Source organism: Trachypithecus francoisi, unplaced genomic scaffold (genome assembly GCF_009764315.1).
Source record: "Trachypithecus francoisi isolate TF-2019V2 unplaced genomic scaffold, Tfra_2.0 Lachesis_group18, whole genome shotgun sequence".
Classification (NCBI taxonomy): Eukaryota; Metazoa; Chordata; class Mammalia; order Primates; family Cercopithecidae; genus Trachypithecus; species Trachypithecus francoisi.
Window position 1 is genome coordinate 68,561,245 of NW_022681463.1, and position 24,974 is coordinate 68,586,218.

A 24,974-nucleotide genomic window follows, 5' to 3' on the forward strand; every position below is an offset into this window, starting at 1 on the left:
ATAAACTAGATATTGATGAAACACAATTTCAAAATAATAAGAGCTCTTTATGACAAACCCACAGCCAATATCATACTGAATAGGCAAAAGCTGGAAGCATTCCCTTTGAAAATACACACAAGACAAGGATGCCCTCTCTCACCACTCCTATTCAGCATAGCATTGGAAGTTCTGGCCAGGGCAATCAGGCAAGAGAAAGAAATAAAGCATATTTGAATAGGAAGAGAGGAAGTCAAATTGTCTCTGTTTGCAGATGACATGATTGTATATTTACAAAACCCCATAATCTCAGCCCAAAACCTCCTTCAGCAAACAACTTCAGCAAAGTCTCAGGATACAAAATCAATGTGCAAAAATTACAAGCATTTCTATACACCAATAATAGACAAGAAGAGAGCTAAATCATGAGTGAACTCCCATTCACAATTGCTACAAAGAGAATAAAATACCTAGGAATACAACTTACAAGGGATGTGAAGGACCTCTTCAAGGAGAACTACAAACCACTGCTCAAGGAAATAAGAGAGGACACAAACAAATGGAAAAACATTCAATGTTCATGGATAGGAAGAATCAATATCATGAAAATGGCCATACTGCCTAAAGTAATTTATATATTCAATGCTATCCCCATCTAGCTACCATTGAGTTTCTTCACAGAATTAGACAAAAAACTACTTTAAATTTCATATGGAACCAAAAAAGAGGCTGTATAGCCAAGACAATCCTAAGCAAAAAGAACAAAGCTGGAGGCATCATGCTACCTGACTTCAAACTATACTACAAGGCTACAGTAACCAAAACAGTGTGGTCCTGGTACCAAAACAGATATATAGACCAATGGAACAGAACCAAGGCTGCAGAAATAACACCACACATCTGCAACCATCTGATCTTTGACAACCTGACAAAAACAAGCAATGGGGAAAGGATTCCCTATTTAATAAATGGTGCTGGGGAAACTGGCTAGGCATATACAGAAAACTGAACCTGGACTCCTTCCTTACACATTATGCAAAAATTAACTCAAGATAGATTAAAGACTTAAACATAAAATGTAAAACAGTAAAAACCCTAGAAGAAAACCTAGGCAATACCATTCAGGACACAGGCATGGACAACAACTTCATGACTGAAACACAAAAGCAATGGCAACAAGAGCCAAAATGACACATGGGATCTAATTAAACTAAAGAGCTTCTGCGCAGCAAAAGAAACTACCATCAGCGTGAACAGGCAACCTACAGAATGGGAGAAAATTTTTGCAATTTATCCATTAGACAAAGGGCTAATATCCAGAATCTACAAGGAACTTAAACAAATTTATGAGAATAAGCAAACAACCCCATCAAAAGTGGGCAAAGGATATGAACAGACACTTCTCAAAAGAAAACATTTATGTGGCCAACAAACATATGAAGAAAAGCTCATCATCACTGGTCATTAGAAAAATGTAAATCAAAACCACAGTAAGGTACCATCTCAAGCCAGTTAGAATGGCAATCATTAAAAAGTCAGGAAACAACAGATGCTGAAGAGGACGTGGAGAAATAGGAATGCTTTTACACTGTTGGTAGGAATGTAAATTAGTTCAGCCATTGTGGAAGGCAGTGTGGTGATTCCTCAAGTATTTAGAACCAGAAATACCTTTTGACCCAGCAATCCCATCACTGGGTATATACCCAAGGGATTATAAATCATTGCACTATAAAGACACATTCACAAGTATGTTTATTGCAGCACTACTCAAAATAGCAAAGACTTGGACCCAACCCAAATGTCCATCAATGATAGACTGGATAAAGAAAATGTGACACATATACACCATGGAATACTATGCAGCCATAAGAAAGGATGAGTTCATGTACTTTGCAGGGACATGGATGAAGCTGGAAACCATCATTCTCAGCAAACTGACACAGGAACAGAAAAGTAAATACCATAAGTTCTCACTTACAAGTGGGAGTTGAACAATGAGAACACATGGACACAGGGAGGGGAGTATCACATACCAGGGCCTATTGGCAGGTCGGCAGCTAGAGGACAGATAGCATTACAAGAAATATCTAATGTAGATGACGGTTTGTTGGGTGCAGCAAACCACCATGGCCCTTGCATACCTATGTAACAAACCTGCACATTCTGCACATGTATCCCATAACTTAAAGTATAACAAAAAAAAAAAAAGAAGAAGAAGAAGAGGTCTTCTGACACTACAAGGACACCTATAAAATAGACGAAGTCTCAGATACTTGGGAAGCTGAGGCAGGAGGATTGCATGAACTCAGGCAGTTGAGGCTACAGTGAGCCATGATTGCACCACTGCACTCCAGAAAAATACATCTGCTGAGGTCCTTACAAGCCTATCAACAAACTCTAATCCTCGAGGAGTGAGAACAAAGATTGGGCCTATCCTGGCTAAAAACAGTTACTTCAGAGACACTCTAGCCTGCTTAGCAGGACTTGTTTGACTTCACTGAAGGAATTTTCCCATCTCTAGTGACACTCCCCCGACCACGACCAAATAAAGAAAACGGCAAATTCCTGTTGTAATTAACGATTTTTAAATTGCCAATATTAATACATTTTCTGCTTCACCAGGACAGTCCTTCTTATGTGGACATAAGGCTTACGGTCACCTGCCACACACTAACTTTCCTGTGTATTCAGGAAAATTGTTAGAGAATTTCAGTTGTTTAAAACTACCACCCCTCCAGTGGATGTTGTTTCCCTAAAAAGAATGCAAAGAAATCTCCCAAAAACTCAAGCACAGTCTACTTGAGATAACTCTTCAGACAGAGGGCTGCATTCTTGTGTTGCATACTATGTGTTTTGGTCAGGGTTCTTCAGACAGACAGAACCAATAGGATACTATAGAATTATAGATGATAGACAGATGATAGATAATTGATAGATATCGATAGATAATAGATGATTGACAGATAGATGACAGATTATAAATAACTGATAGATGATAGATGAAGATATTGGATAGATGATGGGTAATTGATAGATGATAATCGATAGATAATAGATGATTGATAGATGATTGACAGATGATAATTGGTAGATAAATAATAAGTAGATAGATAGATAGATAGATGAGAGGAGATTTATTAGGGGAATTGACTCACACAATTATGGAGGCTGAGAAGTCCCACAACAGGCAATCTGCAAGCTAGAGACCCTGGAATGCTAACAGCGTGCCTCAGTTGGCCTCAGAACCAGGTGTAATTCTCAGGCTGAGTTTGAAGGCCTGAGAACCCGGGGACCCACTGGTGAAAGTCCTGGAGTCCTAAGGCCAGAGAGCCTGGAGTTCTAATGTCCAAGGGCAGAAGGAGAAGAATGTCCCAGCTCCAGGAGAAAGAGAGCAAATCCCTTTCTCTTATTTTTTGCTCTATTCTGGCCCCAAGCCAATTAGACAGTGCCCACCGATTGAGAGCAGAGGTTCCCCACACAGTCCACTGATTTACACAATAATCTCCTCTGGAAACACCCTCACAGACATATGCAGAAGTCATGCGTTACAAGTTTCAGGTATTCCTTAATCCAGTCAAGTTGACACTTAAAAATGACACTATACAAGCAACAACAACTACAGCTGGAAAGTATCACCTAAAACTTGTCTCTGAGCCTGAAAAAAAGTCATAAATTATACTCCTTCTTCTCTGGAAGCCTAGGTTTAAATTTAAATTTGTAAGGCAGAGTTGTCATGGATTATCACGTAGCCTTAAATCTCTTCTTAGCTAGCTAAAGAGAAATTTGTGCTAACCACTTCTTGCTGCACATGTATAAATACAATGGAGCAGCCCATGACTGTGGGAGGAAAGCCTATTGGACATCTAGAAAAGAACACACAAATTTGGGGGGACATATTTTCATTGCTTGGGTACGATAATTTGGGTCCCTGTTTTCAGAGTCTGTTAGAAGAACTAAAAACCACATTTGCTTCTGCAAAGTCCTACTTCCTGGAATATTATCCTCAAATTACCTAACACGAGCACAAATCTTATAGTATATATAATTCCTGACTAACAACCTTTCCTGAGACACTGCAGTTTCCAATGGTGTGCATTTTCTCTAGATACAAGAAGTCCATGAACCCAATTTTGTTAACGACAGCCATGTCCCTCATGGCCTTTGACTAGAAGACCTTGACCCTGAGAATCCATATAATGATCTAAAGAACAAAGGAGGTATGATAAAGCAGTAGTTAATTTAACGTATCCCAAAAGGTGATTTGCCAACATATTTCTGATGCAGCAAAGAATATTTTTCAATTCTTCTTTAGACATCTATGTGAAGATAATACTCAAAAAACATGGTTGGCATACAAATGAGGTCAAAAAAAAAAAAAGAAAAGAGTTATTAATCCTTCAAGTTAGCACTTCCCACAGTATCTTCCACTAAACACGAATCCATGAGATGCTCTGTAAAGAAAAGACTTTCTTGGTCAAATTAGCCTGAGAAACATGGCAAACTCTAATATGCCCCTCTTGGAGATTCACAGTACATTTTGAAGTTTCTATGAGGTCCTACAGAAAACAAACAAACAAAAAAAGTCTGATTTACACAGAATTTTGCTGTCTCCTTTTTTTAACCTTGAAAACGTATTTTGCATGCTAACACAGTCTAACATCTCATAGAACTAATGTTCTGCACAATCAGACTTGGGAGAATGCTGATGTTGTTATGTAATTTATCTTGAAGATGTTGTCATTTATCTAGAATATGATGTTAACAGAAGAGAAAGGGAACCATCACCTAATAGGCTAGATCAACCAGCAAGGGAGTAAAGGAGCATGGGGTTCAAGAGTTTGCAGTCAGGGAGTTCTAAGAAATTGCAATGGGGTAAATCAGCATTTCTGAGCATACCTTACTTCATTTGGAAAATGGAGGTTGTACTAGTTTCCTAGGGCTATCTTAACAATGTATCACAAACAGGGTAGCTTAAAACAACAGAAATTTATTTTCTCTCACACAATTCTGGAGGCCAGAAGTCTGTAATCAAGGTGTAAGCAGGGGATATGGTTTGGATCTGTGTTCACCCAGATCTTATGTTCAATTGTAATCTCCAGTGTTGGAGGTGGGGCCTGGTGGGAGGTGATTGGATCATGGGAACAATTTCACATGATTGGTTTAGCACCATCCCCTTGGTGCTGTTCTCGTGATAGTGAGTGAGTTCTCATGAGTGAGTTCTCATGAATGTTTAAAAGTGTATAGCACCTCCCCCTTCTCTCTTCCTCCTGCTCCTGCCATGTAAGACAACTGCTCCTGCTTCACCTTATGCCACGAGTTAAAGTTCCCCGAGGCCTCCCCAGAAGTAGAAGCTGCCATGCTTCTTGTATAGCCTATGGAACCATGAGCCCATTAAAACCTCTTTTCTTTAGAAATTACCCAGTCTCAGGTATTTCTTTATAGCAGTGTGACAGTGGACTAATACAGCAGGGCTGTGCTTCCTTCGAAGGCTCTGGGGAAGAATCCATCCTTGTCTCTTCTAGTTTCGGGTGGTTACCAGCAATCCTTGGCATTTCTTGCCTTACAGACATGTGACTCCAATCTCTTGACTCTGTCATTATTGGCATTTTCCTTGTGTCTCTTCACGTCATCTTTTCTCTGCGTTTCTGTGTCTTTTCCTTTTCTTATAAGGACACCAGTCATATTGGGCTTAGGGTCCACCATATTCAGTATGACTTCATCTTAACATTACATCTGCAAAGACCTTATTTCCAAATAAGGCCACTTTCACAGGTACCTGAGGTTAGGACTTGGACATATTGTTTGGGAGTACATAATTCAACCACAACAAGGATATATAAAATCTATTTCTTAGAGTTGTTGTATTATATGAGAGATAGAGAGACAGTGTGTGCTTCTCAGGGTACTTGGCACTAAGTGCTCCCTCATTGTTCCACCTTTGTGAATGAATGTAGGGATGATCTAACTTCAACATCTGTCATCTCATTAGCTACCAAGGATGAATTGATGACGTAAACTCTCACATGCACATAAGGTATACAAAGTAAACTCCTCTTGATGCTTGCTAGAAAGACATCAAGAGGAGTTTACTTTTTATACCTTATGTGAACATGAGAGTTGATGCCATCTCTCTATAGAAACACAGATTACTCCGATTATTCTGACATGCTCATAATGAGAATCTCTCAAGATTACTCCACTCCTTTACTCAAAGCCTGTTTCTTCCATGGAACCCTCTGATAACTCATCTGCTCAGCGAAGTTTCTCTGGAAGAGGGACTATGGACCTGTCATCCCAACATTTTGGGAGGCCAAGGTGGGAGGATCACTTGAGGTCCAGAGTTCAAGATCAGCCTGGTCAATATAGTGGGACCCCCCCATCTTTACAAAAAGTAGTTTTAAAAAATTAGCCAGGCATGGTGGTGTGCACCTGTCATCCTGGCTACTCAGGAGGCTGAGGCAAGAGGATTGCTTGAGCCCAGGAGTTTGAGGTTGCAGTGAGTTATGATCATGCCACTGTACTCCAGTCTGGATGACAGGGTGAGACTCTCTGTCTGTAAAATAAATTTTTTAAAAAAGTGACTATGGATTGTGAACTGGAAGAATGCAATAAAAGGAAAGTTGGATGCCCCATTATAATCCCCATTCTAAATTTACCAAACAGAATTCTGGGTTAAAAATTAGTTTCTTGTCTGGCAAAGATTTCATGATGAAGATGCCAAAAGCAATTATGACAAAAGCAAAAATTGATAAATGGGATGTAATTAAACTTAAAAGCTTCTGCACAGCAAAAGAAACTATCAGCAGAGTAACAGACAACCTATAGAATAGGAGAAAATTTTTGCAAACTATCCATCTGACAAAGGTGTAATATCCAGCATTTATAAAGAACTTAAACCAACCTATAAGAAAGAAAACTCCATTAAAAAGTAGACAAAGGACATGAACAGAAACTTTTAAAAAGAAGACATATTATTCATGTGGCCAATAAGCATATGAAAAAAGCTCAATATCACTGATCATTAGATAAATGCAAATCAAAAACACAATGAGATAACATTTCACACCAGTCAGAATGGCTATTATCAAAAAGTTAAAGAAAAACAGATGCTGGTGAGGTTGCAGATAAAAGAAAATGCTTATACACTATTTGTGGGAGTGTACATCAGTTCAGACATTGTGGAAAGTTGTCTGAGGATTCTTCAAAGAGCTAAAAACAGAACTACCATTTGACCGAGCAATTCCACTACTGGGTATATACCTAAAGGAATATAAATCATTCTATCACAAAGACACATGCATGCATATGTTCATTGCAGCACTATTCACAATAGCAAAGACATGGAATCAACCTACATGCCCATCAATGGTAGACTGGATAAAGAAAATGTGGTACATATACACCATGGAATACTATACAACCATAAAAAAGAATGAGATCATGTCCTTTGCAGGAACATGGATGGAGCTGGAGGCCATCATCCTTAGCAAACTTACGTAGGAAGAGAAAACCAAATACCACAAGTTCTAACTTATAAGTGGGAGCTAAATTATGAGAACAGTTGGACACAAAGAGAAGAACAACAGACACTGAGATCTCCTTGAGATCTGGATGGGGGAGAAGGGAGAGAATCAGAAAAAATAGTTATTGGGTACTAAGCTTAGTACTTGAGTGACAAAATAATCCATACAAGAAATCCCTGTGACACGAATATACCTATATAACAAACCTGCACATGTACCCCTGAATCTACAATAAAAGTTAAAAAAAAATTAGTTCCCTATTAGTTCTGTGGGTGTAGTTCCCTATGAGTTCTATGGGTATAAGTTGATTTCTTGAGAACTGATATAATGCAATTTCTCATGTGCAGAGCTAAGCATCCAATCCCATTTCTGGGTTGACTGCTGGGGCCTTAGTTCTGATTACATGGATAATGGCTCTCTCGTTTTGATGTATCTCAACAGCAAGTCTGAGGTTCCTAGCTTAGATTGTAAGGTGAATGGTGAGGCCATTAGCTGGAATGGGGACCACATACTTTAGAACTCAGGAGACAGGTCAGGGTGACAGATATAAGTCAGGGAAATAGTCACATAGAGGCTGGAACTCTGTGATCCTGACTCAGGAAAGTGAACACAACAAAACTAGAAGCTTGGAGATAGTGTCTTAACTCAATCTTACAGTGAATTATACTTTCTGTCAGTTGGCAGGGCCAGGACAGCAGGACTAAATGCACAATCAGAAGGTACTCCGTTGGAATACTAGAGGTGGTACAGGCAGCTTGCACAAGCCAGGTCAATAAAGAAAATGTGGAGCTGGATTAACGTCATAATTATGTGTCAGCTCTGGATGGGCAGGGCACTAGAACCAGAGTTAACACACAGAGTCTAGGGGACAAGGAGACAAGGCATGAGAACTAAGACTGATATGGAATCAGTCAGAGGAGCTTTTACATAAAGATTTCATTACCAATGGCCTTTTATTGAAAAGGACATTCTTGTCCATCCACATGGCCATATAGAACCTACTTTAGTCTTAAAGAACCTGACTTTAGAGCCAAGATTCTGTTAGAATCTTAGGGAAAGCTTACAGTTTAAGAAGTTAGAGAAGGGACTGAAAAAGTAGAAATAGATTTGAAAGCTTTGATTTAACTCTTTGATCATGAAGACCACCACTTGTTCTATCTCCAGATCAAAAGGGCTGTGAATTGCAGCGAAAAGGGCAGCTTGAGAGAGGCAGGACCAAGCCCTGGACTTCTCCCTTGCTGGAATATAGCAGGCCCTCAGGGACACTGTAAGATACAGATGCTGGGGTAAGTTCCTTATCAAAGGCAGGGCATGAAATCCAGCAGGCATGACCACAGACAAGAGGTCACCGAAAACAACAGTAATTGGTTGTCTACCAAGGATTTGAGGGGAGCAGGTAGACCAAAAACAAACCCCAGCAATAAGGACTTCTTAAGCAACTGGGGAGGAAGGCAGACCTCACTGGGGAAGTCCGTTTGTAAGCAGCAAGGCCCTTATTACCAGGCCACAGTGCAAGAAGAGAACTTCAGACTTAGGAGGAGGCATGGCTAGTGCAGGTGGACCCTGAGTCCTGAGTTCTGAGTTAGACAAAGCCTTGAGCGCAGAGACTCAGACCAAGAATGCCAAAACAAGGGTCCACTTCCCCTAATGAACTGGGAGCAACATCTCAGGAACAAAGAGAAGTTTAATGTTAGAACTGAGGCACAAGATCAAGGTCAGAGCAACACCAAGGGCAACACTGAGTTCTAGAATTGTTTCAGTTCCTCTGCTTGAGGTTGGGGTTGGTTCTAGGCCCCACAGTAGGCTGGATGGGAATGGGAAATAAGAGTGATAGATGGTTGTCAAACGGCCGCAGTTGTAGGGAGAGTATAATCACAGAAGCCAGAGGCGTTGATATTAAGAGCATCTTATTCCCCAGAAAGCTAAAGGAAAAAAAAAAATACACAAACATCCTTCCTAGAAACCTCATGTAGCTAAAGGCTACCAGCAAAAAGCAGGGCCAGCCCACATTCAAAATTCCTTTTAGCTCAACACTTTCTCTTGAGAAACCTTTAAACTATTTTGATTGTACTTTCCTGCCAATATAAAATACATTTGACTACACCACACTGCAACATTTCACTAGACTGAAGAAAAAAAAAAGAAAAAAGAAAAGAAAAGAAAATTGTCTGCTAGATGTGACTGTAAAAATTAGCCAGACCAATGAAGTATGTGACAGGAAACTGAGAAATATATGAAGAGGTAAATTCAAGGGAAACGGGGAAATAATTTGGCAGCATAATTTCCACGGCCTTAATGGGAGAGGAGTGAGCATGTGCACAGCTTACTGTACTGAAAGGGGATTCAGAACAAAGACAGAATTAAGACTTCATCTCCTGCAGCTTTGCTGGTAATTAAACAACAAAGAAGAGACAGGGAGCAGCAGCAGCAGATGGAGATTCCATATTTGAGTTAGGAAGAAAACCAAACATGCTGCGTGACCAGTTAAAGTCTGATGAGGGTGAATAGCTTACGTCGATGCTTAGAATGTTGTCACAGTGATAGCAAAGCTGCAACTGTTCCGGATCTCACAGATGTTATTTTTATTTATACTTAGGAAAATGTATCTTTTGATACATTCTTATGGGATCATTAGATATTGGCACAGACTCCTCCCCCACTAACCACTCTCCGTCAACACTGACTATGAGCAGATGGATTTGCCCATCTTTGGTTCCCAGATTTGAATCTGTGTCCTGCCCGTGGAGTCTGAAGACGCATTGACACAAACAAACCCAGAATAGCCACAAGCAGTGTACAATTAGACAACGAGCTGCCCTGACCTTGTGGCAAATTGCTACAGTGCAAATAACCTGGAGAACAGAGGTTGGTACACTTTGCATCATCTTAACAAGGAAATAATGATAGGTTTCTGTGTAGAGCAGCCCTGAGACAGAGGGGGAAAACTGGTAGACCTGCCATGCGGAAGCCTCCCTCGTTGCTACTCAGTGACCTTCTGAGTATACTGTTTGCCCACTGCCTCTGCCATCTGTAACTCCCACATTGGAAACCCTTCTGGTAAACTGGCATCAAGGTTCTTGACTTTCTGATTGCTACCCTCAAGGCTCCTCACTTCAAGCTACCTGTCTTGGTCAAACCTGCCCAAGGGCTCTGGGGAAAGGCATTTCCTTTATCAGCCCACCCCACCTCAAGCCACAGATGCTCCTTCATCCAACAAGGGGCAGCAACAGCGAGTTGTACTCTGTTACTCTGTGCCGGGCACTCTGCCATGCTCCTTATGTTACTAATGCAATTAGTCCTCAAACAATCCTTGCTACTCTTACTTGATAACAGCTCTAAGTACTCTGATTTGGTCATTTTATAGATGAGAAGACCAAAGTGCACAGGCATGGAATAACTTGTGTGCCCAAATTCCCTTGCAAGTTAGTGTAGGATGTGGCTTGAATCCAGTTGTCTGCTCAATCAAAACACTGTCCTGCTTCTCTGAGCCACATATATTCAGCCCTGTGTATATGACAGTGAAGAAAACATAATCTCAGACCAAAAGGAACCTCCGGGGTGATGACTGGGTCAAACAAGTCAACAGGACAAAGCTCTATGAGGAAGAAGGGCCCACAGATAGAAACCTCGAGAGTTCTATGAGAATGCAGGGGAGGGACCACACCAGCCTTGGGGAATGGGGGGGAGATTTTTTAAGGTTCTGAGGGAGACGAATTGACTAAGGAGAGAGGGACAGGGACTTTGGGCAGTGGAAAACAATGTACAAAGGCCCCAAGTTGAGAGCACATGGCAAGTTGGGGAAGTGTAAGTAATATAGTAGAGACTAGGTGAAGCATGCAAGGAGGATGGGTGGGCAGAGAGTGGTTCCAGAGGGCCTTTTCCATACCAAGGAATTGGGGTTTCATCCTGAGGGCAGTGAGAGCCTCTGAAAGCTGGAGAGCAGACCTGCATTTTAGAAAGGTGACACTGGCAGCAGATGAGGACAGTTTGGGAGGCAAGCCCGAGTACAGAGAGGTGAGTAGGGGTGCTCTTGTGATTGTGCAGGACAGAGAGGCTGCACAGACCTGGATGGCACTGAGAGCTATAAAGGCGTGAGAAACCGACCAGACTGTGGGTGGACTAAATATAGAAGGTCAGGGAAAAGGGAAGTCAAGTTTCATCTCAGGTATTAGGGGAAGGAAGTGGTGCCTTTCATGAATAAAAGGAACCTATGGAGAAAATGCTGATTGGGCTAAAGAAATGGGGTGTTTAATTTGGGGCATTTTGGATTTGAGGCATTCAAGAAATAGGCAAATGGAGCTGTCCTGTTGCTCTATATAGCTGGGGAGGAGGAACTAGGTGAACCTGAACCTGATAAATGTAAGGCTGTCAGCACTTGATGGTAACTGAAGCCAGAGGAGTGGAGAGGCTCACACAGAGGGGTGTGAGAACAAAGGAGGATAGAACCTTGGGGAACACCAACAATTAAGGGACAGGCAGAGAGAAGAGGCTGGAACAATGATTGAGAAAGACTGGCCAAATGATACAAGGAGAGTCAAGAACACAATGCCAAGAAGGCTGAGAAAAAGACTCCTTTAAGAAGAAGTGAGTGTTCAATGGGAATAAAAAGTAACAGGTGGTCCCAGTGTGGTGACTCATGCCTGTAATCCCAGCACTCTGGGAGGCCGAGGTGGGCAGATCACTTGAGGCCAGGAGTTCAAGACCAGCCTTGCCAACATGGCAAAACCTCATCTCTACTAAAACTACAAAAATTACCCTCTCTGTACTTGGGCTTGCCTCTACCAAACTGTCCTCATCTGCTGCCAGTGTCACCTCTCTAGAACACAGATTTGCTCTCCACATTTCAGAGGCTCTCACTGCCCTCAGGATGAAACCCCAATTCCTTGGTATGGAGAAATGTGGTGGTGCTTGCCTATAAATCCCACATACTCAGGAGGCTGAGGCACAAGAATGACTTGAACCCTGAAGGCAGAGGTTGCAGCAGTGAGCTGAGATTGCGCCACTGCCCTCCAGCCTGGGTGATGGAGTGAGACCTTGTCTCAAAAAAAAAAAAAAGTACCAGGTGATTCAGTAACAGGAAAGTTATCAGTGATCAGAGGGGTTGCGTAGAAAGCTGAAGGCAGGAAGCTAATTAAAAAAAAACAAAAAGCAGCAGTTGAGACAGTGACCTCAGGAAGGAGAGAGGATGCCTTTGAGTTCTACAGTTACTGCAAAAGGTTTGTTGCTGGACAAAGACTTTCAGTCAGGGAGGGAGGATGTGCACTTCTCCTCCCTGGGTCACCGTGACTCTTACTCGCGGTGCATCTTTCTCATGTAACTTCAGTTTCTTCCTCTGTTCATCTCTCCTCCTCTCTGAACATCATACACCTGAGCCATAGTATGGTAGAATGTACAGTCTACTAGAAATCCAGGAGACCAGGCTTGACTCTCAAACTTCCTACTCTGTAGCTGTGTAACTTTTGCTCTCTGAGCACCAAATGCTAGTGATTCCTCCTACCAAACTCTGTGACCAACTGAAATTCTGTACCATTTCTTCTTGTTGTTTTGCACCTAGACACCCTGAACCAGAGGACTCTGGTGTTGTTTCTTTGTGATTATCTTCTTCCTAATCTACAGCAATATGCCTTCCCTGCCCCATGCCCTCCACCTCAGAGGAGCCCCTCCTCAGAATTTTACATGACTAAGATTAAGATCATTTGTTCCTGCTCAGCAGCCAGTTCTACTGGTCTTTTCTCAAACTCCTTTTTCAGTCACTCTGTAGACTTCAATTCTCACATCTTGGAAACCTCCACTCATCTGACTTCTGTAGCCCTGAGGCCTCATGGTTTTCCATTTTCTGACTGCTCGCCCTTCTGACCTCTGGTCATTTCATCTTTACCCTATTGTGGACACCCACTGGAGCCCCATCTTTGTCCTCGGCTCACCTCTGTCTGTATTCCCTCAAAGGATTTACCCACCATGGAAACTTTGTACTGTTTCTTTGCCTCTGCCTCCCAGATATGCCTTTTGACAGCCCATATTTTTGTTTTATAGTTTGCAAAGAATTTTCTTTTCAGATATCTCATTTGCTCCACTGGCTATCCTTGAGACAAGCTAAACTGGCATTTTTATCTCTATTTTACAAGTAAAGAAAAAAATCTGGGACTAGGAGAACTCAAATGGCTTTTCCTAAATTCTAACTTGAGCTGTAGTTCCAACATTTTTAGTTGCCTACAGGATAGTCTTATTTGGAGATTCTGCCTCTACCTCAAACTCTATCTGAATTTATCTGTCTCCTCAAACTGATCTCACTCAGTTGGTAACCACTATTGGGACGTTTTCTTTAATTCTTCTCTCTTTTATACTTCACAATCAATTGGCTGAGTTATCTCCACTGTTTTTATATCATATTTCTTATACTTTATCCCTACTCTATACGTACAATATCACCATCCTAACCTCAGACTTTGTTAGCTGATGCCCAGAAACCATAGCATCATCTGTTTGTAGAGATTTAACTAGTAAAATCCGTGCACCATTGCTAGATGTTACCAATTAAAATGCAACTTTCATTTCACTCAGAGAGTGTAATTGCCTATCAGACCAAATGGAAATCCCTCAACCACAAATATAAGACTTTCCACTACTTGATCCCAATCATATCTGCATTCTCATATATGAGAGTCAGCACCAACAAAGAGGAGCTGTACAATAAGGGAACAGATGGCAGAAAGAGCACAGAGGCCTGGGTTCTGATCGGCCTTTTCTGACTAGGTAACCTTGGATAGACAAATTACTTAACTTCTTTGAGGGAAGCTTATCTATAAAATGAGGATAGGGTGACTGGCAAGATGGCTGAAGAGGGAGAGCTCTAGTCTGCAGGTCCCAGTGAGACCAATGCAAAAAGTGGGTGACTTCTGCATTTCCAACTGAGGTACCCAGCTCATCTCACTGGGACTGGTTAGACAGTGGGCACAGCTCATGGAGGGCAAGCAGAAGCAGAGTGGGGCATCACCTCACCTGGGAAGTGCAAGGGGTTGGGGAACTCCCTCCCCTAGCCAAGGGAAGCCTTGAGGGACTGTGCCATGGGGGTGATGCTATCTAGCCCAGATACTATGCTTTTTCCATGGTTTTTGCCACCTGCAGACCAGGAGAATCCCTCCGGTGCCTATACCACCAGGGCCCTGGGTTTCAAGCACAAAACTTGGCTGCCGTTTGGGCAGACACTGGGCTAGCTGCAGGAGTTTTTTTCTGTACCTTGGTGGCGCCTGGAAAACCAGTGAGACAGAACCATTCACTCCTCTGGAAAGGGGGCTGAAGCCAGGGAGCCAAGTGGTCTTTCTCAGCAGATGCCACCCCCACAGAGCCCAGCAAGCTAAGATCCACTGGCTTGAGTTCTTGCTGCCAGCACAGCAGCAGTCTGAAGTCGACCTGAAATGCCTGAGCTTGGTGGGGGAAGGGTATCTGCCATTACTGAGGCTTGGGTAGGTGGTTTTCCCCTCACAGTGTAAACAAAGCTGCCAGGAAGTTCGAACTGGGCAGAGCCCACCGCAGCATAGCAAAGTTGCTGCAGCCAGACTGTTTCTCTAGATTCCTCATCACTGGGCAGGGTGTCTCTGAAAGAAAGGCAGAAGCCCCAGTCAGGGACTCATAGATAAAGCTTCCATCTCCCTGGGACAGAGCACCTGGGGGAAGGGGTGGCTGTGGGCACAGCTTTAGCAGACTTAAACATTCCTGAATGCCAGCTCTGAAGAGAGCAGTGGATCTTTCAAGACAGCACTCAAGCTCTGCTAAGGGACAGACTGCCTCCTCATGTGGGCCCCTGAACCTTGTGGGTCCCTGAACCCCATGCTTCCTGACTGGGAGACACCTCCCAGCAGGGGTCAACAGACACCTCATACAGGAGAGCTCTGGCTGGCATCTGGCAGGTGCCCCTCTGAGACAAGGCTTCCAGAGGAAGGAGCAGGCAGCAATCTTTGCTGTTCTGCAGCCTCTGCTGGTGATATTCAGGCAAACAGGTCTGGAGTCAACCTCCAGCAAACTCCAGCAGACATGCAGAAGCGGGACCTGACTGTTAGAAGGAAAACTAACAAACAGAAAGTAATAACATCAACATCAACAAAAAGGACACCCACACAAAAATCCCATCCAAAGGTTATCAGCATCAAAGATCAAAGGTACATAAATCCATGAAGATAAGGAAAAACCAGTGCAAAAATGTCAAAAATTCCAAAAACCAGAATGACTCTTCCCTCCAAAGGATCACAGCTCCTCACCAACAAGGGAACAAAACTGGATAGTGAATGGGTTTGACAAACTGACAGAAGTAGGCTTCAGAAGGCGGGTAATAATAAACTCCTCCTAGCTAAAGGATCATGTTCTAGCCCAATGCAAGGAAGCTAAGAACCTTGATAAAAGGTTACAGGGACTGCTAACTAGAATAACCAGTTTAGAGAAGAACATAAATAACCTGATGGAGTTGAAGAATACAGCATGAGAACTTTATGAAGCATATACAAGTATCAATAGCCAAATCGATCAAATGGAAAAAAGGATAACAGAGATTGAAGATCAACTTAATGAAATAAAGCATGAAGACAAGATTAAAGAAAAGAGAATGAAAAGGAACAAACAAAGCCTCCAAATATGGGACTATACGAAAAGACCAAACCTACATCTGATTGGTGTACCTGAAAGTGACAGGGAGAATAGATATAAGTTGGAAAACACACTTCCAGATATTATCCAAGAGAACTTCCCTAACCTAGCAAGACAGGCCAACATTCAAATTCAGGAAATACAGAGAACACCACTAAGATACTCCTCAATAAGGGCAACCCCAAGACACATAATCGTCAGATTCACCAAGGTTGAAATAAAGGAAAAAATGTTAAGGGCAGTTATCGAGAAGGGTCGGGTTACCCACAAAGGGAAACCCATCAGACTAACAGCGGATCTCTCTGCAGAATCTCTACAAGCCAGAAGAGAGTGGGGGCCAATATTCAACATTCTTAAAGAAAAGAATTTTCAACCCAGAATTTCATAGCCAGCCAAACTAAGCTTCATAAGTGAAGGAGAAATAAAATCCTTTACAGACAAGTAAATGGTGAGGGATTTTGTCACCACCAGGCCTGCCTTACAAGAGCTCCAAAGGAAGCACTAAGTATGGAAAAGAAAAACCAGTACCAGCCACTGCAAAAACATACCAAAATGTAAAGACCATCGACACTGTAAAGAAACTGCATCAACTAATGTGCAAAATAACCAGCTGGCATCATAATAATAGGATCAAATTCACACATAACAATATTAACCTCAAATGTAAATGGGCTAAATGCCCCAATTAAAAAACAAAGACTAGCAAATTGGATAAAGAGTCAAGACTCATTGGTGTACTGTATTCAGGTAACCAATTCCACACGCAAAGACACACATAGGCTCAAAATAAAGGGATGAAGGAATATTTACCAAGCAAATGGAAAGCAAAAAAAAAAAAAAAAAAAAAAAGCAGGGGTTGCAATCCTAGTGTCTGATAAAACAGACTTTAAACTAACAAAGATCAAAAAAGGAAAGAAGGGAATCACATAATGATAAAGCGATCAATGCAACAAGAAAAGCTAACTATCCTAAATATATATGCACCCAATACAGGAGCACCCGGATTCATAAAGCAAGTTCTTAGAGGCCTACAAAGAGACTTAGATTCCCACACAATAATAGTGGGACACTTTAACACGCCACTGTCAATATTTGACAGATCAATGAGACGGAAAATTAACAAGGATATTCAGGACTTGAACTCAATATGGTTCTGGACCAAGTGGACCTAATAGACATCTACAGAACTCTCCACCCCAAATCAACAGAATAGACATTCTTCTCAGCACCACATTGCATTTATTCTAAAATTGACCACATAATTGGAAGTAAAACACTCCTCAGCAAATGCAAAAGAACAGAAAACGTAACAAATTGTCTCTCAGGCCACAGGGCAATCTAACTAGAACTCAGGATTAAGAAACTCACTCAAGGCCAGGTGCGGTGGCTCACACCTGTAATCCCAGCACTTTGGGAGGCTGAGGTGGGCAGATCACAAGGTCAGAAGATCGAGACCATCCTGGCTAACACAGTGAAACCCCGCCTGTACTAAAAACACAAAAAATTAGCCAGGTGTGGTGGCAGGCGCCTGTAGTCCCAACTACTTGGGAGGCTGAGGCAGGAGAATGGCATGAACCCAGGAGACAGAGCTTGCAGTGAGCCTCAATTGTGCCACTGCACTCCAGCCTGAGTGACAGAGCAAGACTCTGTCCAAACAAACAAACAAACAAAAAAAACTCAAAACCACACAACTACATGTAAACTGAACAACCTGCTCCTGAATGACTATTGGGTAAATAATGAAATTAAGGCAGAAATAAATAAATTCTTTGAAACCAATGAGAACAAAGACACAATGTACCAGAACCTCTGGGACACAGCTAAAGCAGTGTTTAGAAGGAAATTTATAGCACTAAATGCCCACAGGAGAAAGCAGGAAAGACCTAAAATCGAAATCCTAACATCACATTTATAAAAACTAGAGAAGCAAGAGCAAACAAATTCAAAAGCTAGCAGAAGACAATAAATAACTAAGATCAGAGCAGAATTGAAAGAGACATGAAAAACCCTTCAAAAAATCAATGAATTAAAAAACTTTTTTTTGTGAAAAGATTAACAAAATAGATTGATTGCTAGGCAAACAAATAAAGAAGAAAAAAGAGAAGAATCAAATAGACACAATAAAAAATGATAAAGAGGATGTGACCACTCATCCCACAGAAATACAAACTACAATCAGAGAATATTATAAAAACCTCTATGCAAATAAACTAGAAAATCTAGAAGAAATGGATAAATTCCTGGACACATACACCCTTCCAAGACTAAACCAGGAAGAAGTGGAATCTCTGAATAGATGAATAACAAGTTCTGAAATTGAGGCAGTATAATTAATAGACTACCAATAAAAAAAAAAAAAGCCCAGGACTAGATGGATTCACAGCCGAATACTACCAGAGGTACAAAGAGGAGCTGGTACCATTCCTTCTGAAACGATTTCAAAGGATAGAAAAAGAGGGACTCCTCCCTAACTCATTTTATGAGTCCAGCAACATCTTGATACTAAAACCTGGCAGAGAGACACAACAAAATAAGAAAATTTCAGGCCGATATCCCTGATGAACATCGATGTGAGAATCCTCAATAAAACACTGGCAAACCAACTTCAGCAGCACATTAAAAAGCTTATCTACCACGATCAAGTTGGCTTCACCCCTGGAATACAAGGCTGGTTCAATTTATGCAAATCAATAAACATAATTCATCACATAAACAGAACCAATGACAAAAACCACATGAATATCTCAATAGATGTGGAAAAGTCCTTTGATAAAATTCAACATCCTTTCATGCTAAAAACGCTCAATAAACTAGATGTTGAAGGAATATATCTCAAAATAATAAGAGTTATTTATGACAGACTCACAGCCAATACCATACTGAACGGGCAAAAGCTGGAAGCATTCCCTTTGAAAATACACACAAGACAAGGATGCCCTCTCTCACCACTCCTATTCAACATAATATCTGAAGTTCTGACCAGGGCAATCAGGCAAGAGAAAGAAATAAAGTGTATTCAAACAGGAAGAGAAGAAATCAAATTGTTTCTGTTTGCAGATGACATGATTGTATATTTACAAAACCCCATAATCTCAGCCAAAAACTCCTTAAGCTGATAAGCAACTTCAGCAAAGTCTTAGGAAACAAATCAATGTGCAAAAGTCACAAGCATTCCTATACCCAAATAATAGACAAAGAGCTAAATCATGAGTGAATTCCCATTCACAATTGCTACAAAGAGAATAAGATACCTAGGAATACAACTTACAAGGGATGTGAAGGACCTTCTCAAGAAGAACTACAAACCACTGCTCAAGGAAATAAGAAAGGACACAAACAAATGGAAGAACATTTCATGCTCATGGATAGGAAGAATTAATATCATGAAAATGGCCATTCTGCCTAAAGTAATTTATACATTCAACGCTATTCCCATCAAGTCCCATTGACTTTCTTCAAATAATTAGAAAAAACTACTTTAAATTTCAGATGGAGCCATAAAAGAGCCCATGTAGCCAAGAGAATTCTAAACAAAAAGAACGAAGCTGGAGACATCACACTACCTGACTTCAAACTATACTACAAGGCTACAGTAAGCAAAAGAGCATGGTACTGGTACCAAGACAGATGTATAGACCAATGGAACAGAACATAGGCCTCAGAAATAACACCACACATCTAAAACCATCTGATCTTTGACAAAGCTGACAAAAACAATCAATGGGGAAAGGATTTCCTATTTAATAAATGGTATTGGGAAAAATGGCTAGCCATATGCAGAAAACTGAAACTGAACCCCTTCCTTACACCTTACACAAAAATTAACTCAAGATAGATTAAAAACTTAAACATCAGACCTAAAACCATAAAAACCCTAAAAGAAAACCTAGGCAATATCATTCAGGACATAGGCATGGGCAGAGACTTCATGACTAAAACACCAAAAGCAATGGCAACAAAAGCCAAAATTGACAAATGGGATCTAATTAAACTAAAGAACTTCTGCACAGAAAAAGAAACTATCATCAGAGTGAGCAGGCAACCTACAGAATGGGAGAACATTTTTGCAATTTATTCATCTGACAAAGGGCTAATATCCAGAATCTACAAGGAACTTAAACAAATTTACAAGAAAAAAAAAAAAAACCCATCAAAAAGTGGGCAAAGGATATGAACAGACACTTCTCAGAAGAAGACATTTATGCGGCCAACAAACATATGAAGAAAAGCTCATCATCACCAGTCATTAGAGAAATGCAAATCAAAACCACAATGAGATACCATCTCATGCCAGTTAGAATGCCGATTGTTAAATAGTCAGGAAACAACAGATGCTGGAGAGGATGTGGAGAAATAGGAATGCTTTCACACTATTGGTGGGATTGTATATTAGTTCAACCATTGTGGAAGACAATGGTTTATTATTATATAATATCCTTCTGTGTCTCTTTTTACAGCTTAACCTGAAGTCTGTTTTGTCTGATATAAGCATAGCTCCTCACTTTTGATTTCCATTTGCATGGAATATCTTTTTTTGTCTCTTCACTTTCAGTCTATGTATGTCTTTACAGTTTAGGTGATTTTCTTATAGGCAGCATATAGTTGGGTCTTGTGTTTTTAAAATCTGTTAGGCTAGTCTCTATCTTTTATATGGGGAATTTAATCCACTTACATTCAAGATTATTATTTCTTGGGAGGTGAGGAATTCTATCATTTTATTGATTCTTTTCTGGTTGTTTTGTGTATCTTTTGTTCGTTACTTCTTCTCTTATTGTTTATCCTTGAAATTGAATGGTTTTCTGTGGTGATAAGTCTTGATTCCTTTCTGATTCTCCTTTGTGTATCAGCTCTACTAGTAAGTTTTATAGTTTCGCATGTTTTCATGAAAATATTTATCATCTTTTCACTTCCAGATATGACCCCCTTGAGCATTTCTTTTAAGGCTGGTCTACTGGTGATACATTGTCTTAAGTTTTGCTTGTCTGGGAAAGATTTTATTACTTCTTCATTTCTGAAGGATAGCTTTGCTTGGTATAATACTCTTCACGGACAGGTTTTTTGTCTTTTTGTATGTTGAATTTATCATCCCAAGTCTCTCTTGGCCTCTAAGGTTTCTGCTGAGAAATCCACCCTTAGGCCAATGAAGATTCCCTTATATGTGACTTGATGCTTTTCTCTTGCTGCTCTTAAAATTTTTTCTTTGACTATTTACAGTTTAAGTATAATGTGACTTGGGGAGAATCTTTTTGGGTTGAATCTATTTGGAATTCTTTTAGCTTCCTGGACCTGAATGCCCATCTCTCTCTCAAGACTTGGGAAGTTCTCTGCCATTATTTTATTAAATATGTTTTCCCACCCTTTTCTCTTCTCCTTGCCTTCTAAAACACCCATAATATGAGCATTTCTTTCCTGAATGGTGTCCCATAAATCCTGTAAGCTTTTTTCATTCTCTTTTATGCCTTCTTTTTTTCCTTTTTTGTCTGCCTGTGTTATTTCAAAAGACCTGTCTTCGTGTTTAGAAATTTTTTCTTCTTGGCCAGTCTGTTGTTGAAGCTCTCTATTGTATTTTTATTTCATTCATTGAATTCCTCATGGCTAGGATTTCTTTTTGGTTCTTTTTTATGATAACTATCTTTTTTGTTGAACTTCTCATTCAATTATGAATCATTTTCCTGATTTCATTGAATTGTCTATCTGTATTCTCTTGTATCTCACTGAGTCACCTTTAGATTATTATTTTGAATTCCTTTATTTGGATTTCATGTATTTCCTTGTGATTTGGGTCTGTTACTAGAATTATTATTTTCCTTATGAGGTGTCATGTTGCCATGCTTTTAAATATTTGATGTGTTCCTATGTTGATTTCTACACATCTGGTGGAAAAGTTGTCTCTTTCAATTTTATGGAGTAGGTTTCACAGGACAAAGCTTATTCATATAAACATATCCTGGAGTATCAGCTCAGTGAGGTAAGTAGACCTTGGTTCTAGGTAGACACTTTAGTATAGTCTTCATGTGGTTTCTTTGGCTATCATCCACATTAGCAGCATTTGCAAGTCTCTCAGTGGCCTAGGCTATAAGAACTTGCAGTGATAGCCAGATGTGGGCTTCCTGGGCTGTTTCTCAGGTAAAGGGCTTGTGTTTACACATGACGGGCCAATGAACTATGGGTTAAGTTTGCTGGGGTTAAGGCCATGGGACTGTTACCTTGGCTGGGAATATGTGAATGCAGTTCACATGTAGTAAAGGGTACAAAATTACCACTTGATGGAAGGAATAAGTTCTAGTGTTCCATACCACTGTAAGATGGCTCTAATTAAAAATAATGTATTAAATAGTTTCAACTAGTTTGAAGGAGGATATTAAACAATCCCAACAAAAGGAAATGATAAATATTTGAGATGATGGGTATGCTAATTACCCTGATATGATCAGTATACATTATATGTATAGAAACATCAATATATACCCCATGAATATGCAGTTACTATTTGTCAATTTAACAAATAAGTTAAAATAAATAGAAATGTTCACAGGAGACAGTTGGTGTAAGGTAGCAGGCCACATCTGCCACTAACTGGCTGTGAGATCTTGCAGAAGTGACCTATCTTCTCTGAGCCTCAGTTATGCCATCTATAAGTGGCATAATGAATGTGAGTTGTCTCATACAGGGTGAGTGCTCAGTGATGTTAACTACTATTATTAAACCTCAGAACTGGGACCTAGAACAAGTATTAAGGAGGCAAAATTTTCCCAGGGCACTAGTAAATATGTAAAAGCAAGGCTGAGAATGATTTAGTGATAAAAAGTGGTGAGAAGCATGATAAGTGTTGCTCTCAGCTGCAGGGAAGCAGTAGTAGAGCGGCAACCTCAGGATTTAAATCCTGATTCGTTCATGGACTACCTCTATGATCATGGGAAAATGACTTTATCTCCCTGGGCATCAGCTCCTTATCAGTAAAACGGGATAATGCAGCCAGGCAAAGTGGCTCACGCCTGTAGTTCTAGCACTTTGGGAGGCTGAGGCTGGAAGATCGCTTGAGCCCAGGAGTTCAAGACCAGCCTGGGCAATAGAGCAAGACACTGTCTCAATAAAAAAGAAAAAGAAAAAAAAAAGATTAATTTAAATCAATAAATAAAAGAAAGGGGATAATGCCAATAATAGTTCTTACTTCATAGGATTGTAAGGATGAAGTGAGATAATACACGAACGGCACTTAGGTCAGGGCCTGGACCAGAGACAGTGCCATATAAAGTGTTAGCTGTTGTTATTGCAAAGGCTGACAGAATAAGCTCTCTGAAGTTGTGCAGAGAAGATTCTACAACACATTTGTTCCTCAAAATCCCAGAGGCCCCAGAGTGCTGAATTAACATGGCCCTCCAGAACAGGGAAGAATCATTGAGAGTCTATTCTTGAGCTCCAAGCTGACAACTCAGAGTTTATTTGTAACAGGCTCCAAATGTCATGTCAGAAATGCCAAGCTTTCTAGACCTTTCTGGCCTTCCAGGAATGGTCTTGTGCTTTCAGAATTTTTTTTTTTTTCAAAACGGTAAGGTGAATTAAGTTCTTGGAGATCGAAACAAAACACAGATAAAAGGAACTGAAATTGTGACATATTTTGAATGTGAAACGGAGCTGGTCTCTGAGCCTCCAGAGGAAGTGGGTTGGATGCGAATCAGTCTCACAGGGCCCTGTTTTCATGGACTCAGTGTCTTGGAAAATTTTGCTGCACTGATTTTTCCTCCACCCTGTCATCCACAAAGTGCTTCAAGGAGCCCCCAAAGTATGAGTCACTTCATTGGCCACCAGGCTAGTGACCCTTTGCTTTCTGAATGCCATTTATTTCCACAGGCCACTTAACTGTGAAGTCAGCACCTTGGGCCATTGGTGAAGAGTTTGCTGGCAGATTTGCTGCAAACTGGTACAGTTAATAAGGATTTATGGCTCTGGAGTTCCCCTGGGGAGGAAATTCTCCAATTCACTTTCTCTCTATTGCAGAGGTTCTCTTCAACAGCCCTGGGACAGGGAAGGACTTTTCAGCCAGAGTCCAGGGGCCTGATAATTCACCCTGCAGGGAGACTAAAGTTTCCCCTCTGGGGCCTGTGCAGCTTTAATTGCCTCATTTTTACCCTCCTCTTAGCAGTTCCTTTAGTTAAGATGCCACATCTGGAAGCCTCAAAGCTCACAGGGTCTTCTCCCCTTGAATCCCAACTAAACAGAGCCTGACTTGCCCTGAAGCTCAGCAGACAGAAAATTTGGTGAGTTGCTCATAGGATTCTGCAGATTCCTAAGAGCAGCTTGAAGCCCCTGAGGAGCAGTCTCTGAAACTGTTCTGCTCTCCACTGGGGGAAGATCTGGGTCAACCCTTGTGGCAAGAGTGGGTTGGCTTTAATATGCAATTGCCACAACAGGGAAGGGTCCCCATGGGGAAGCTAATGCATTGAGCAGTTACTCCCTTGTAGTCACCTTATCGAATTGGCTTCTTATATAAGCAAACGTTCCAGCCTCCCTTCTCCATCTCTCCTCAGATTCTCAGGAATCCACCAGGATTTGTGTGTGGGTGAGGAGGATATCAGGGATGTTGGGAAATGTTGGCTATCAGTTCATCTTTCCAACCTGTCTCCTGACTAAATCCCAGAATGCACAGAGAAAGTTTAGAAACCCCCCAAATAACTTCTGAATTTTAAAATATTGGTTTCTTATTTTAATTCTAAAGTCCAGATATGCTGTGTTGTATGATATTTAGTTTTCTACTTAGAACGTTTTTTATTGAAATCATATTAGTTGGGTTGGCAACTTTTCAGTACTCCCTCCCAGTTACTGATCCACCCTTCA

At 40.9% G+C, this 24,974-nt stretch overlaps 1 protein-coding gene across 4 annotated transcripts in view; it reads right to left on the reverse strand.

The window, feature by feature from the left end:
* Positions 1 to 24,974, reverse strand: part of CYSLTR2 (cysteinyl leukotriene receptor 2) — a 47,826-nt gene that overhangs the window by 15,261 nt on the left and 7,591 nt on the right. The window lies entirely within an intron of this gene.